Source organism: Diabrotica undecimpunctata, chromosome 9 (genome assembly GCF_040954645.1).
Source record: "Diabrotica undecimpunctata isolate CICGRU chromosome 9, icDiaUnde3, whole genome shotgun sequence".
In the NCBI taxonomy this organism is placed as follows: domain Eukaryota; kingdom Metazoa; phylum Arthropoda; class Insecta; order Coleoptera; family Chrysomelidae; genus Diabrotica; species Diabrotica undecimpunctata.
The window spans coordinates 54,230,309-54,246,354 of NC_092811.1; positions in this window are offsets into that span (position 1 = coordinate 54,230,309).

A 16,046-nucleotide genomic window follows, 5' to 3' on the forward strand; every position below is an offset into this window, starting at 1 on the left:
AAGACAATGGTGAGTAAATCTTAAATTTCACAAAAAATTTTGCGGACGGAGAAACCCCTGGAAGCAGAGGTGAGAAAAACATTAATTTAACAAAAAAACTTGCGACTGAAGACACTTGGGAGGAGGTGCAATCCGAAGTTCCCAATTTTAATTTTGATATCAGTCAAAGCGGCATTAAAATTATTGAAATAGAGAGTATGTCACCCATAGAAGTTTTCCGAAAAATATGGAATGATGATGTTACGAATTTTTTAATTACAAGTACGAACAGTTACGGTGAAAAACCTGTAGCAATAAATCGCCCCAAAACTAGAAGTAGCCGATCGCGGAGCTTTCATCCAGTTACAGAAACTGAAATGAATTAATTTATTGGATTGTGTCTTTTGCAAGGTATGGTGAAAATACCAGTTATAAGAAAGTTGTTTACCTACTCTTCTTTATATTATCACCCAGTGTTCTTGCATACGTTAAGTGGGCGTAGATTTGAACAAATACTTCGATGTTTCAATGCTACGTCTGAGGTATATGATGCAAAAGATCGACTTCATAAAGTAAGAACGCTATTGGATATGGTGATAAAAAATAGTAATGCTGTCTATTCGCCATGTGAAACATTAGCGCTGGATGAGTCAATGTTGCTATTTAAAGGCAGACTCATTTTTAACCAGTATATCAAAAACAAAAAGGCAAAGTACGGGATAAAGTTCTATGAACTTACTACCCATGACGGTTATATTTTAAATACAGAAGTTTATCAGGGTCGTGACCGTAATTCACCGAGGGGAAAGAAAAAATCATGCGAGAATTCCAAAACTGAACAGCTCGTTTTACGATTACTGGAACCCTACCTCAACAAGGGTCATCATGTCTTTATGGATAATTTTTACAATAGTGTAACATTGTCATCTAAATTATTAACACACAAAACCCACTCAACTGGGACACTAAGGTCTAATAGAGTAGGCAACCCTGCAGTTGTTGTAAAGAAAAAACTTAGAAAAGGTGAACATATCTGGCGAAAAAAGAATAATATTAGCTTATATGTTAGCAAGTGGCAAGACAAACGAGATGTGTATATGATAACTACAGCGTACAAGCCAAGAATTATTACTGTTAAAAATAGGCATGGTATCTAAAAACAAAAACCCTGCGAGATAGATGGATATAATAAGCACATGTCGGGGATCGATAAAAGCGATCAAATGATATCATATTATAGTTGTCCTCGTAAAACAATCCGTTGGTATAAGAAAGTCTTATTCCATCTTTTAGATATAGCGGTGTGGAACTCCTTCGTTCTCTATAAAAAAAGCTAAAGATGAAAGGAAGGAGATGAAACTAGCTGATTTTAGAGAAGCTATAATAAGGTCTCTTATACAAATTGAATCGGATGTTGATGGAAGACTTCTTGTAAAACCAGCAAAACAGGCACCAAAAACAGCAATTACAGAACAACATTATTTAGAAGAGATACCTTTACCTGAAAAGTATCACAAAGCTCATATATTCTTGAAATGTAGATACTGTACAAAAGAGAAGAAACGAAAAGAAACTAGGTATAGGTGTGAAGTATGTGTAGATAAGCCTCCACTATGTCCGGCACCATGTTTTAAACTTTGGCATACTTGATTAATCTGTAAACCATATATAGTTGTTGCTATAAATAAATGTGTTTTTTAAATAATATGAAGACATCTATTGACGTCTATGTCATAAACTGTCTAAAATATGTAACATAATGTTTCCAATGTTGCAGTGACGTCCATAGACGTTGTCTTATTTTCTTTTATTTTTCATCTGGTTACGTCTTCCTGAACCCACAGGTATAACTTTTTTTTTATATGTGTGAAGTATTAATGAAAATACGCATGGGACGTATCACGACATCCACCATTTTCATGAGGGTCACTAAACGGATAATGACTCTGACGTCCATAGACGTCGCCGTCCGTCAATGGGTTAAAGTAGAGAGACATTGTCCTGCAGTAGATGTGTTACAGATTAATGAATCACTGCTAGTATGTGGATCAAATGTTGACATTACAGCGTTCAAAAGAGACGAGTACGGAGTTCAACACACTTCTAAAATCATGTTGAATAAGCCTACCATTATTGATAAGACTAGAGCAGAATCAGTACTTATCGGTGTCACTCATTATGATATAACAGAGTATGAGGATCCTCTGTACATTAACTATACTTACATTATCCATAATACATTGGATAATAATCAGAGCATAAGCAAACTAGTAATGGATTCGAATTTCCAAGATGTACCTGAAATAGATCCATATTTGCACATTCAATTGTCAAATTTACCTCTAAAATCTAATAGATAACATAAAAACTCATTTTCTCCAAGTAAGAGATGTAGTGCATTCAAATCCTCCCCCTTTTTAAATTTAATGTCTCTTTCGTCCCCTTTAAAAAGTGTTTTCTGTGTCTTAAATTGTCCTTAATTTTTAAGTTTTTTAACTTTAAATACTTGACTTTACAATCATTTGCCATATATTGCAATAGAACTTTATCAAAGAAATTTGATAATTACAAGTTGAAAGAATTGCACACCTACACAATTTGTACATCTAATCTCATTCATTGTCTTACAACTGTCACCTTCATAAAATAAAATCTCAATAAATAACACACATTTCATAAATATATCTCTAGAATAAATATAAATAATTTTTAAATAACTCAATTGTATAGAAAATTACTTTCATCAAACAAACAATCACATTACACCTATCTCTACTTCATTGGATAAAATCTGTTTCCTCAAGAACTTCCCCGTTTACTGTTAAACAATTACAATAGCAGACTTAAGTTCTCCAATCAACAATACAGGAAAGTTTGAACCATGTTCTTTCAACCATCAATTAATAGCGTGCCGGCATGTAAGTAATGTTTTATTTATTTGTTCATATTAATTTATTACAGTTTAATAGACTATTTTACCAATTTGTGGGTCTTACCTTGTCTGCTTAAACATTTTATTCATTTTGAAAAACCACAGACATGTAATATTGGCATAATTACTGTAATTTATATCTATCTTTGTTTATCTTTATTAGACAACACCCTAATATGGGTTTATTATTTCAGCATTTATTTAACTTCGTATCGAGACCTGAAGATGCTTTGCATATTGTAGAAAGCGAAACCGGTCGTCTGGATAGTTAAATTAATTTGATTGTGAGTAAGTCTAATTTATTATTTCTTTTACCTTTTGTATATTTGGATATTTGGAAAAGAAAATGTGAACCTATTGGTGTTAAAATTGGAGACCATACACTGTACAGCTTGCATTTTGTTGACGACCAAGTAATACTTGAAGAAGATCAAGATGATATCCACTACATGTTACGAAAAATAGATCAAGAATATACTAAGTGGGGCTTATCAATTAATCCATCAAAAACAGAGTACGTAGTAGTGGGAGGTGAAGGAAAGCACTTAGAACTAGGAAGCAAACAAATTCAAAATACTGATAGCTATAAATATCTCGGTGTAAACATTACAAACAATGGTCGGAATACAAAAGAAATAGTTACTAGAATTGGTCAAGGAAATTCAGCAATACGTCAACTGAATAGTATACTTTGGAACAACCACATCACCCGAAACACAAAAATTAGGATATACAAAAGTATCATAGAAAGCATTGCTACATATGGTTCAGAGCTTTGGGTAATAAATAAAAATGACGCATCCAAAATAAAAGCAATGGAAATGAATTATTGGAGAAGATGTTGCCAACTCACTAGAAAAGATAGAGTAAGGAATACTGAAATCAGAGAGCGTATGGGCATAGACATTGACATCCTGGAAACTATAGAATGCAAAAGGCTGAAATGGTATGGCCAAGTAGAAAGGATGAATGATCAACGATGGCCAAAGAGAATGTTACAGTGGATCCCCACCAACCGCAGGAAAAAGGGAAGACCAAGAAGATCGTGGAGACAAGAAGTAAAAGGTGCAATGGAAGATAGGGGTCTACAAGTAGATGACTGGAACGATCGCAAGCGTTGGAAGCTAGGTTGCGAGAAACGGCGGCAGCTGTAAATATATATATATATATATATATATATATATATATATATATATATATATATATATATATATATATATATATATATATATATATTGTTGTATACCTCATATTTTTACACTAGATACTTATTATTCACACTGTATAAACTTATTTCAAATATTGTTTTCCGACACATAAATAATAATTTATAAATTTTCCAAACGCAATTAAAAACAGTAAACAAGTTGTTCCATATTCATAAAGTATCGAAATATTCCCGTTCTAGAATAAGGTTTTTTCCTATTTTTCAATATTTTTCACTTTTGGAAATATTTTGTTTATTAAAATTCATTATTTTTGACAAAGTAAATATTCTAGAACTATTTAATTAGAATAAAAGTAGTAAACAACTCCTTCCTAAATAACTGGAAGATTTGAGCTTCTGGGCTGTTTCTATATAAACTAAATCTCTTTGTAAACAATTTAAATTGTAGACTTACTTTAGTTGCAGTATGTTCTAGTGCACTAGAAGGTGCAAATAAAACAACATAATAGTATTTTTGATGTTTTATTAAGCAACAAGTGTCTTAATTCAGTTACGGACCTTCTACAAAAGGTGCCCTGGTGACAGCAAAACACGCCTCTCGTTCATTCCTAGCAGGAATACAACATCATTTTTGGTGACAGCGGTGGGATCTCACTGGACTCTTGGGAACAAAAGGATCTACAGGCATTGGTCAATTCCCCTGGGTTGTGCAGTACACTTAACTAGTGAAACGGACCTCGAGAAAAGACAAAAGGTGAGTTATACTTATTTCTGTCATTCCTACCAAAAATTATTTTCCTTTCCCATACCTTTATTTGGCGATCGGAATTTTCTTGTTTTTTCACTTTTTCAAACGAAATACAAACGTTTTCCTGCCCGGCTTTGGTGCTTAGAATTTTTGTTTTAGACTTTTTGTTTTCTCTTAGATAAAACCAAAAAACCTTAGTTTCTTTTTTCATTCTTTTTTGGAAATAGAAATTTTTTATTTTTGACTTTTTGTTTTTAAAATAAAATAAAAAAGTTTTATTCATAATGGAAGCTACAAATTCCTGTTCTCAAACTCCAAATGAAAATTTGAATCTAAATCTTAATACATTATTCAAATTCATCAAACCTTTTGATGGCAATCGACTTCATTTAAATCAATTCATTCTAAACGCAAATTCTGCTTTCGACTTAGCTCAAGACAATCAACAAGGTCCATTACTTTGCTTTATATTGTCCCAAATTTCGAGCAACGTCATCAATGAAATTGATATAGAATCTATCCATGAATGGGCAGATCTCAAACAAATTCTGAAGTCATTTTACGGCAGTGCAAAAAATATTGCACAGCTCTACGAAGAGTTAGAAACTATTCGTCAATTGCCAAACGAGTCAATAACTGACTTTTATAAAAGAATCGACAAAATCAAAAATGACTGCATAAATGCAGAACTAAACTCATCAGAAAATGAAACTGATGATATGTGTGCAATCAAAAGAGGAATTCAAAAAACTGCATTGCGGAGGTTTATCCTGCATTGCCATAGTCAAATATCTCAAATGCTTAGAGCCCGTGACATAAAAACTATAAACGAAGCCTTTTCTCTTGCTCTACAAGAAGAGAAAATTCTAAATTATCATAGGGACTCTCCATATCAAGCATTCTGCTCTTATTGTAAAAAACAAGGGCATACTATTAAACAATGTCGTAAAAAACCAAAATCTTTACCTTTTTCTAATCAAAATCGTAGCTCAAATTCTAATTCTAATCCACAGTCTTATAATACTTCTTAATATACTTCTTTTAATCCAAGTTCATATGACCCTTCTAAATTCTGCAATTATTGTAAAAATAAGGGCCATCATATTACTGAATGTCGTAAACGGCAATATAATAACAAAATGAAACAAAATATACATCAAAATCAAGGTCATTCGCAAAATCATGTACTCCAAGTGACCTCTACTGATACTGAATTACAAAATCAAGAAATAATTCAGCAATTTCAACAAATTTCTTCTTTCAATCAAACACTCATATTATCCTCAGAAAATTCCAATAAAAAACTTAATATTTTAGTTGATACGGGTGCTTCAATTTCTATAATTAAACATACCAGCATTCTTCCTAATAAAACATACCTGAATATCAAAGAAACCGAACAAATTTCAGGTATCGGATCTCCCAATCCAAACCGTACTTTAGGTACAACACCTATCGACCTACATAATCAAGATTCATCAATCAAGCCTAAATTTCACGTGGTAAATGCATTTCAAATTTTTACTCCTTTTGACGGTATTTTAGGAAATGATTTTTTTAGCCTAAACCAATGTGAAATAAATTATAAAACACAAACTCTAACAGTTAATGATAATATTTTCTCTTTTTCTGATTCTATCCAAAATAACACTATTCGTATACCACCTCGAAGCGAAATAATTGCAACAGTCAATACTAAATCTATTTCGCCATTTGAGGGATACATTTCTAAACGAGAAATTCAAGAAAATATTCTTATTCCAGATGTTATCACCACAAAAGTTGATAACATGATTAAAATTCCAATTCTAAATATTTCTGAGGAAGAAAAGATAATTCAGGTACCATGCATTGAAATGGAAACCTTTGAGTTGGTTGAAGATAAGCCAGCCACTCTAGTTCCTCAAAACTCTAAACTTTTTCCAATAAAAGTAGGAACTAATACAAAAAGAAGTAACCTTCTGGAAGAAAATTTAAGAACCGAACATTTAAATGAGGAAGAACAAAATCTTTTATTAAATCTTTGTCACGAATTTTCTGATATTTTCCATCTTCCAGGAGATGAATTAACTTATACTAACACAATTGAACACAAAATCCCTACTTCTTCAAATCATCCTATTGCTGCAAAAACTTATCGTTATCCTAAATGTTATGAAGAAGAAGTCAAAAAACAAATTGACAAACTCTTTGAACAAGACATTATCCAAAACTCTATTTCTCCTTACTCTGCTCCTGTTTGGATAGTTCCTAAGAAGTTAGATGCTTCTGGGACAAGAAAATATCGCTTGGTCGTCGATTTTAGAAAACTTAATGACTGTACGATAACAGATCATTATCCTCTACCTAATATTGAAGAAATCTTAGATCAATTAGGTAACTCAAAATATTTTTCTACATTAGATCTTGCTTCAGGGTATCATCAAGTACCTATGAGTAAAGAAGACCAACATAAAACAGCTTTTATTGTACCTTTCGGTCATTTTGAATTTAAAAGAATGCCTTTCGGTCTTAAAAATGCTCCTCCTTTATTTCAACGTTTAATGAATTTAGTACTAGCAGGTTTGGTCGGAATAAAAGCCCTAGTCTATCTAGATGACGTAATCATTTATGCACCTACATTAGAGGAATCAATTCAAAATCTCAGAAAAGTTTTTGAAAAACTAAGAGAACATAATCTCAAACTTCAACCTGATAAATGTGAATTTCTTAGAAAAGAAGTTATTTATTTAGGTCATATTATTTCAGAAAAAGGATTATTTCCAAATCCAGAAAAAATCAAGGCTGTTAAAAATATAGGCGTTCCAAAGAATTCCAAACAAATTAAACAATTTTTGGGTCTAACAGGTTATTATCGCCGATTTATTAAAGATTTCTCTCTTATATCTAAACCTTTAACACGATTGTTAAAGAAGGAAACAGAATTCGAATGGACAGAGAAATGTCAAGAATCTTTCGAGAAATTAAAAAACATTTTAACATCTGACCTTATTCTGCAATATCCTGATTTCACAAAACCCTTTATTTTAACCACAGATGCTTCTAATGAACCCATAGGTTCAGTTTTATCTCAAGGAGAAATAGGAAAAGACTTGCCAATTTCCTACTACTTCAAAACTTTAAATAGTGCTGAAAAGAATTATAGCACTACAGAAAAGGAATGTTTGGCGGTCATCGATTCCGTTAAACATTTTCGTCCTTATATTCTTGGCAGAAAGATCTTCATAGTTTCCGATCATAAACCACTTTTATGGCTTATGAATGTCAAAGATCCTTCTAGCCGTTTAGTCCGTTGGAAATTAAAATTAATGGACTATGATTTCGAATTAAAATATAAATCAGGAAAATCAAATCAAAATGCTGATGCGCTTAGTCGACCAATCTATCAGGTAAATAAAGAAATAAATCTCACAAATTGGGAAATATTCCATAAAAATTATAAAAAACCCAATTTAAATATTATTGATATTCCGATAACCAAGATACAAAATCTAGTTTTCTTTTTGTCTTGTGATGCTGACCGTCACAATTTTCAACTTGATTATCTTAAACAAACAGTTACAGATCATGATTTCCTTAAACATAATCCTAAAGAAGTTTCAATTCTTAATACTCAAACTCAAACATATTTTCTTATCTTCCCAAAAAACAAATTCGAAGATGAAATTGAGAATACCATACTATTCGAAACACTACTCACTCTTTCTCAAATATTTGAAAAACAACAAATAAAAAATTGCACTATCATAAATCCTACTGTCCAAGATAAACAATTTCCATTGGATACGTTATTATCTATGTTTCAATATCTTTGTCCTAATCTCAAATATAAATTAAATCAAGATATTCGAACAATTCTTATAACTTCAGAAGCTATAAATAACTGTCTAAAAGAAAATCATGACAGTCCTTTATCCGGTCATCAAGGTTTTGAAAGAACCTATGATAAAATAAGAAAAGATTATTATTGGGATAACATGAAGGAAGGTATTAAAAAATACATTAAAGAATGCCCAATATGCCAAAAAGCAAAAACAAATTTTCGAAAAAATAAGTCACCGATGGAAATTACAACCACATCTACCAAATTTTGCGAAAGAATCGCAATCGATATCGTGGGTCCACTTCCAGAAACTATAAAAGGCAAAAGATTTATTTTAACAATTCAAGACGATCTTACCAAATTTGTTCAAGCCTACGCTTTATATGAACATAATGCTCGAACAGTAGCTCATAAATTAATGAAATTTTGTACAAATTTTGGATTTCCAGAATCTATTCTATCTGATCAAGGTAGAGAATTCATCTCAGCTACTTTTAAAGAATTTAATAAAATGATTAGTGTTAAACACGTCTTTAGTAGTCCATATCACCCACAAACAAATGGATCTTTGGAAAGATTTCATTTAACATTAAAAGACTATCTCAAATGCTATGTCAATGATAACGGTACAAATTGGGATAAATACTTGAATCAAGCAATATATGCTCATAATTCACATATTCACAAAAGTACCCAATTTACTCCCTACGAACTCGTATTCGGACAAATTCCTAGAGTCCCAAAAGACTCCAAAACAAGAGATTATGAAGCTTTTCAAGAAGACTTCCAAAATAAAATATTAAAAACTAGAGAAATAGGTAGGAATGCACAACTACAATCCAAAACACAATCAAAAGAAAATTATGATAAAACACACACTTGCGAATATAATTTCAAAGAAAATGACTTAGTTTTAGTTTATGATGCATTATCCAAATCTCAAAATAAAAAATTAAAACCTGACTATAAAGGACCTTATAAAATTATTCATATTCATAATAATAAAACAGCGACCTTACAAATATCAAAAAGTAAATTGAAAACTTATCATTTCAACTTACTAAAACCTTATTATCTTTTAGGAGATACTAACAAAAATCAAGAAGAAGAAAACAAAGAAAAGGATGAATAAGAACATTTTATTCTGTCTCCTTATATCCATTTTTCTTTCTTCTCAAATTCAATGCGCTACTAATAAATTCTCTATTACTACAATTCCAAAGTCAAGTGGCATTTTTTATAATTTAGGCCTAGCAAAAATCAGTAATAAAAAATTTACTTTACTAAACTTCCATAATCTGACATTTATCGAGGAACGTATAACAATTATTTCAAATTTCTATGAAAAATCCTTAAGTCTTTGTCATCATTTCTCTCATGATTATTTGCAAACAAAATGTAGCGAAACGCTTAAATTTATAAAATCTTCGTTAAAAGAAATTAATTTTAACTTTAATATTATAGCCCATAAAAATTTTAATAATAGAAGAAAACGTGGGCTTCTTAATGGGATAGGCGTCGGCCTTAAATGGTTATTCGGCGTCCCCGATGCGAAAGACGCAGATTTCTATTCCGATTCTATCAAAGCTTTAATGAATAATCAAAGAGAAACAGATTTATTAATGAAAGAACAAATAGGAGTTATATCATCCACAATAACTAATTTCAATAATTCATTAAATTCTCTACATCAAAATATAAAAGTAATGAATCAAAATTTTGAAAAATTTAACAAATTTGTTAAAAATACAATTACCAATCAACAGAAAACTACTATTGAATTAGACATGAATAATAATCTTATATTATTAATTGAAATGACCACGGAAACTCAAAAATTAATAGAATCCTATTTAAATTCACTAACTCTTGTGAGTCACGGTATAATCAGTTACAAAATATTAGCTCCTATCGATTTACAAAAAGAATTAAAACAAATTAGTATTCGATATACATTGCCAATCACCTTGACCTGTGAAAACACATATCTTTATTATAAAATCATTGAAACCAAAGCTTTTGTTAAAAATAATCTATTAATAATTTCTTTCGATATTCCTTGAACGACTGATCGTTCATATGAACTATTTAAAATAATTCCGTTGCCAATTCCACACCGTGTCAATCCTAAATTACACTCCTATATTGAACCTACAAAACCTTATATCCTTATTTCCAAAGACAGAACTGTATACTCATTTCTAGAAGATTTGGCAACATGTGAAAATTACGAAACAGAAGAATTCCTTTGCAAAGACGTTTCCACCATAAGCAGATCACAGAAAAGTCCATGTGAAATGCAACTATTCTTATCCACTACTACGTCAATTCCTGAAGCATGTCAAATAAGAAATATCTATGCCGAATCCGAAATATGGTTCTCTCTTCAAAACAATCAATGGTTGTACGTTTTGTCCAAACCAACTACATTAGTAGTAGTATGTAACGAAGACACGTCTGAAGTAACTATCCAGATGATGGGCATCCTAAATCTTCAACCTTTCTGTAAAGCATACACTAATCAACAAGTCCTCAAAGCCACTACCTCCGTCATGATCCAAAATTCTACACATCGAATTCCAATAACAGATATCACTGAAGATGATTGCTGTATTAAATTTAGAAGCAACACTACTGAACAAATTCAGCTTACTCCTATAAAGCTGACTAACTTAGATCTTCAAGAACTCAACTATGCCCAACACAAACTACAGCAGTACGACGAGATTCTCCAAGACCATCTTAATAAACCTTTCATTATTAAACACACTACCTGGTACACATCAGCTCTTTTAATTGTACTAGGAATAGTCATTTTGGTCAGTACCTATAATTGTTGTAAATGGTTTGGTTTCCTTAAACTACTAAAAAGAATCTGCTGTTGTGTGAAAGAGCCAGCCAATACAAATCAACCCTTGAAATCTATTTGTGGTCCATGCGTCAATGTCTACAATCAATGTTATCGTCCACCGGAAAGACGAGGTGAAAATTATCCAGTCGTTCGTTATCTTCCTGAAGAAGAATCTCTTTAGTACTTACCTGTTGCACCACCTGAACAATTGCAAGATCCTCCAGCATACTCAACAAGAAGTCGTTCAAAAAAGACTTTTTCAGACAAGCTTAATTTACGAGTGTCTTAAAAACTGTATTATTAGTTTTTCATTGGTTTTACTAACTCATAACTTTAGTTTATTTTATAAAACTTTAATTATTATTATTATTTTGCTGTACTAATATTGTCAAATTTATTTTATTATCTTTCTTTAACATTTGTATTAATTTTATTTAAATCAAAATTTATTTTCTATTTCTACTTTCTTTAAAATTTTTGTTAATTTTTTAAAATCAAAATTTTTAAAGCAGCCCCGGAGGTGTTGTATACCTCATATTTTTACACTAGATACTTATTATTCACACTGTATAAACTTATTTCAAATATTGTTTTCCGACACATAAATAATAATTTATAAATTTTCCAAACGCAATTAAAAACAGTAAACAAGTTGTTCCATATTCATAAAGTATCGAAATATTCCCGTTCTAGAATAAGGTTTTTTCCTATTTTTCAATATTTTTCACTTTTGGAAATATTTTGTTTATTAAAATTCATTATTTTTGACAAAGTAAATATTCTAGAACTATTTAATTAGAATAAAAGTAGTAAACAACTCCTTCCTAAATAACTGGAAGATTTGAGCTTCTGGGCTGTTTCTATATAAACTAAATCTCTTTGTAAACAATTTAAATTGTAGACTTACTTTAGTTGCAGTATGTTCTAGTGCACTAGAAGGTGCAAATAAAACAACATAATAGTATTTTTGATGTTTTATTAAGCAACAAGTGTCTTAATTCAGTTACGGACCTTCTACAAAAGGTGCCCTGGTGACAGCAAAACACGCCTCTCGTTCATCCTAGCAGGAATACAACAATATATATATATATATATATATATATATATATATATATATATATATATATATATATATATATATATATATATATATATATCGCACTGCGAGTATACAAGTGGTGCAACTCAAAAATCTAACTTTTTTAGTTAACCTCATAGTGACATCCCTTAAAATGAGATCTACCTGATGCTACAATGGGCTCTTTTATAGTCCCAATATTTTCTGCTAGAGAAGCGAAAATCGCTGTATTAAACAAGTTAAATTAAAAAAATTAAACGTAAGCAAGTTAACAGGTGGGGGGATACGAAAGGCGTATGTCAAATTTCTCAGTGTGCTCCGTGATTTCGAAGTGAAAGCATAGTTTACAATAGGCCCATTTCGAAATACGTCTATTGTATCATAAATGGTAAGTACAAAGTTTGAATTAAGCCCATAGTATTTTCGGGTTGGTAGTCTGAATTTAATGTATAATTTTACCTTTTTATTTTTGCTACAGTCTTTCAGCTATTATAATGTCATTCAGAACAAAGCGCATTATGAATTTAGTACAACCAAATAATATTAACCCAGATATGCCCAACGTCCTACATATAGAACGCCTGAAGCAAGTCCGATCCTGTCTCATTCTTGCCCCGTAACTAAATGCTGACTACAGGTAATCGATCTCTAGGAACTATCCGATGTAATAAAATATACGACTATTAGTTACACCATAGTATTTGTGTAGTTAACATACAAAATTGTGTAAATTTGAAAATGGCAGAGTATGGTGTTTCTTTCGAAAGGTAAGCAAAATTTTTATTTTTAAAACTATATAAATAATATTTTGGGATGTGCATTTTAACGTAAAAAGAAGTATATTTAGCAATATAGTATTAACAGTAATGTACAAATATGTTATGATATATTTTTGAACCTCTTTTCCACAGCGTCCCACATGTAGGACGTTGGACACATAACAGTACTACATACAAAACTTTATTTTTGCGTAAATTACATGCTTTTATACAAAATATATCAATAATTTAGCATATGTCATGTATATTTACACTTCCAGGGGTTTTTCTCTAAATGATGCACTGGCTATGCTGGAGGACGAGGAAGATTTGATAAAGAATGTTGAGTCATTGACTATTTCTCCGCCAGAAAATGCCACGGATTCTTAAACTGATGAAGATTCTGGTGACGAAGACACACTTACCATAAATAATCTACCCGCTAAACAGCTTAGAGCGCCTGCTGAAATAAATTTTCATAAATATAATACAAGGCAAAACATTTTCTCTAATACAGAAGATGACAAAGATGGCCCATCAGTTGAAGAATATGAAACGCCATCAAAGAGAACAAAAACAATAAAGAGAAAAAAGATTTATAAATGGGAAACCGAAGATTTGGTGTATGATGGTGAAGAATTTAGTAACGATGAAGAAGAAATAGCTCTGCAAACCCCTTTAGATATGTTTTCTTTATTTTTTGATGACAAAATATTGGACCTAATAGTTGTCGAATCAAATCGATATGCAGGGCAACAAAACCATTGCGAGAAAATAGAAAAACGAGAGATAAAGGCATTCATTGGAGTGTTATTACTCAGTGGATATGTGCCAGTTCCAAGGCGGAGAATGTTCTGGGAAAACGAAAGAGACAGTCAAAATGTACTGGTTTCTGAAGCTTTGTCAAGGAATAAATTTGAATATATTTTATCTCACTTTCACTTAACTGACAACGTCACTATAAATACATCCGACAAATTTGCTAAAGTTAGGCCATTGTTTGATCACCTCAATGCTGCATTTTTGAAATTTGGTAAATGTGAGGAAATGCAATGTGTTGACGAAGCCATGGTACCATATTTCGGCCGCCATGGCTGTAAACAATTTATTCACAATAAGCCAATTCGCTATGGCTATAAACTTTGGGTAGGGGCAAGTAGATTAGGCTACGTAAATTGGATGGAACCTTACCAAGGTGCTACCACTAATATTAGCGAAAAGTATATTGATTATGGAGTAGGGCCATCTGTTGTATTGGAGTATGCCGACGTTTTAAGAACTAGGTGGCCTAATAAACGGATGCACCTATTTTTCGATAATTTCTTTTCCACGTTATCTTTGTTAGAATTGCTATCGGAAAAAACTTTCAACGCTACCGGCACAATACGTGAAAATCGCATACCTAATGGGCCACTAACAAACTCAAAAGAAATGAAAAAGCAAGCTCGAGGCGTTTTCGATTTCAAAAAAACAGAAAACCAGAACATTATTGTCGTGAAGTGGCATGACAACAGCAATGTCACCCTGTGCTCAAATGCAGCAGGCGTAAACTCCCGGCATAGGGTGAAAAGATTTTCACGAAAAGAACGGACAAATATTAAGGTAAGTTATAGTTTTTTAGATTATTATTACAAAAGCATTTAGTTTTTATTTTCAACAACATGCATAGTTTCATGACATTTTACAATACATATTTTAGGTGTCGCAGCCACATCTGGTAAATTTGTACGATGCAAACATGGGAGGAGTAGACAGATGTGACCAAAATTTGAGCCTTTATAGAATTTCACAGAGGGGCAAGAAATGGTATTTTCCGCTGGTGGCACACTGTATTGATGTAGGTCTGCAAAATGCTTGGCAGTTGCATAGACAAAGAGGAGGGGACCTAGATCAGTTAAAATTCCGAAGACGAGTAGCCACTGCGCTATTAACCCATGAAGGACTGGAGTTGCCATATGGCAACACTGGTATTGACGTACGAATCTTATTATTTGGAGGTTATGTTGTTTTGTTTGTTTTGTTTGTACGTGTCGTACCTGAATTGCCGTACGAGGGTCGCTGTCGGTTCACGAAGTTCACGAACTCCATCGAGATGTGTAGAGGCGTCAAACAGGGAGATCCACTGTCGCCCTACCTCTTTAATATGGTGGTCGATGAGCTGATATGCAAGCTCGAAGCAGGCGGGCCTGGCCTTCCTATTGCAGATGGCAGGAAGATCTTGGTGTTGGGTTACGCTGATGATTTAATCCTGCTATCCGAATCGGCCAAGGATGGTACCAAACAGCTTCGGACAGCCATCGAATTCTTTGAGAAAAGAGGGATGTCGATAAACGCTGGTAAGAGTGCCGCTATTACGGTTAATGTTAACCGTGGTAATAAGCACTCTTACTGCGTAACTCGCTCCCTCTTTTCCGTCGGTAACGACAGGATTCGGCAGCTGCAACCGAGTGAGCTGGTTGGATACCTAGGCCGAAGGTATAATGCCTTAAGACAGACCAGGGTGGCCTTCAGCGAGCTGCAGACACAGCTCAATCGCATACAGCGAGCGGGGCTGAAACCAGCACAAAAGCTACTGGTTCTGAAGACCTACTTGCTCCCGAGATACATCGACAAGTTGCAGAGTCCTACCATCACGATGAAAACGTTGAAGGGCTTTGACAGGTCCGTGCGTATAGCCGTTCGGAAGTTTCTGTCCCTCAATCGTACGTG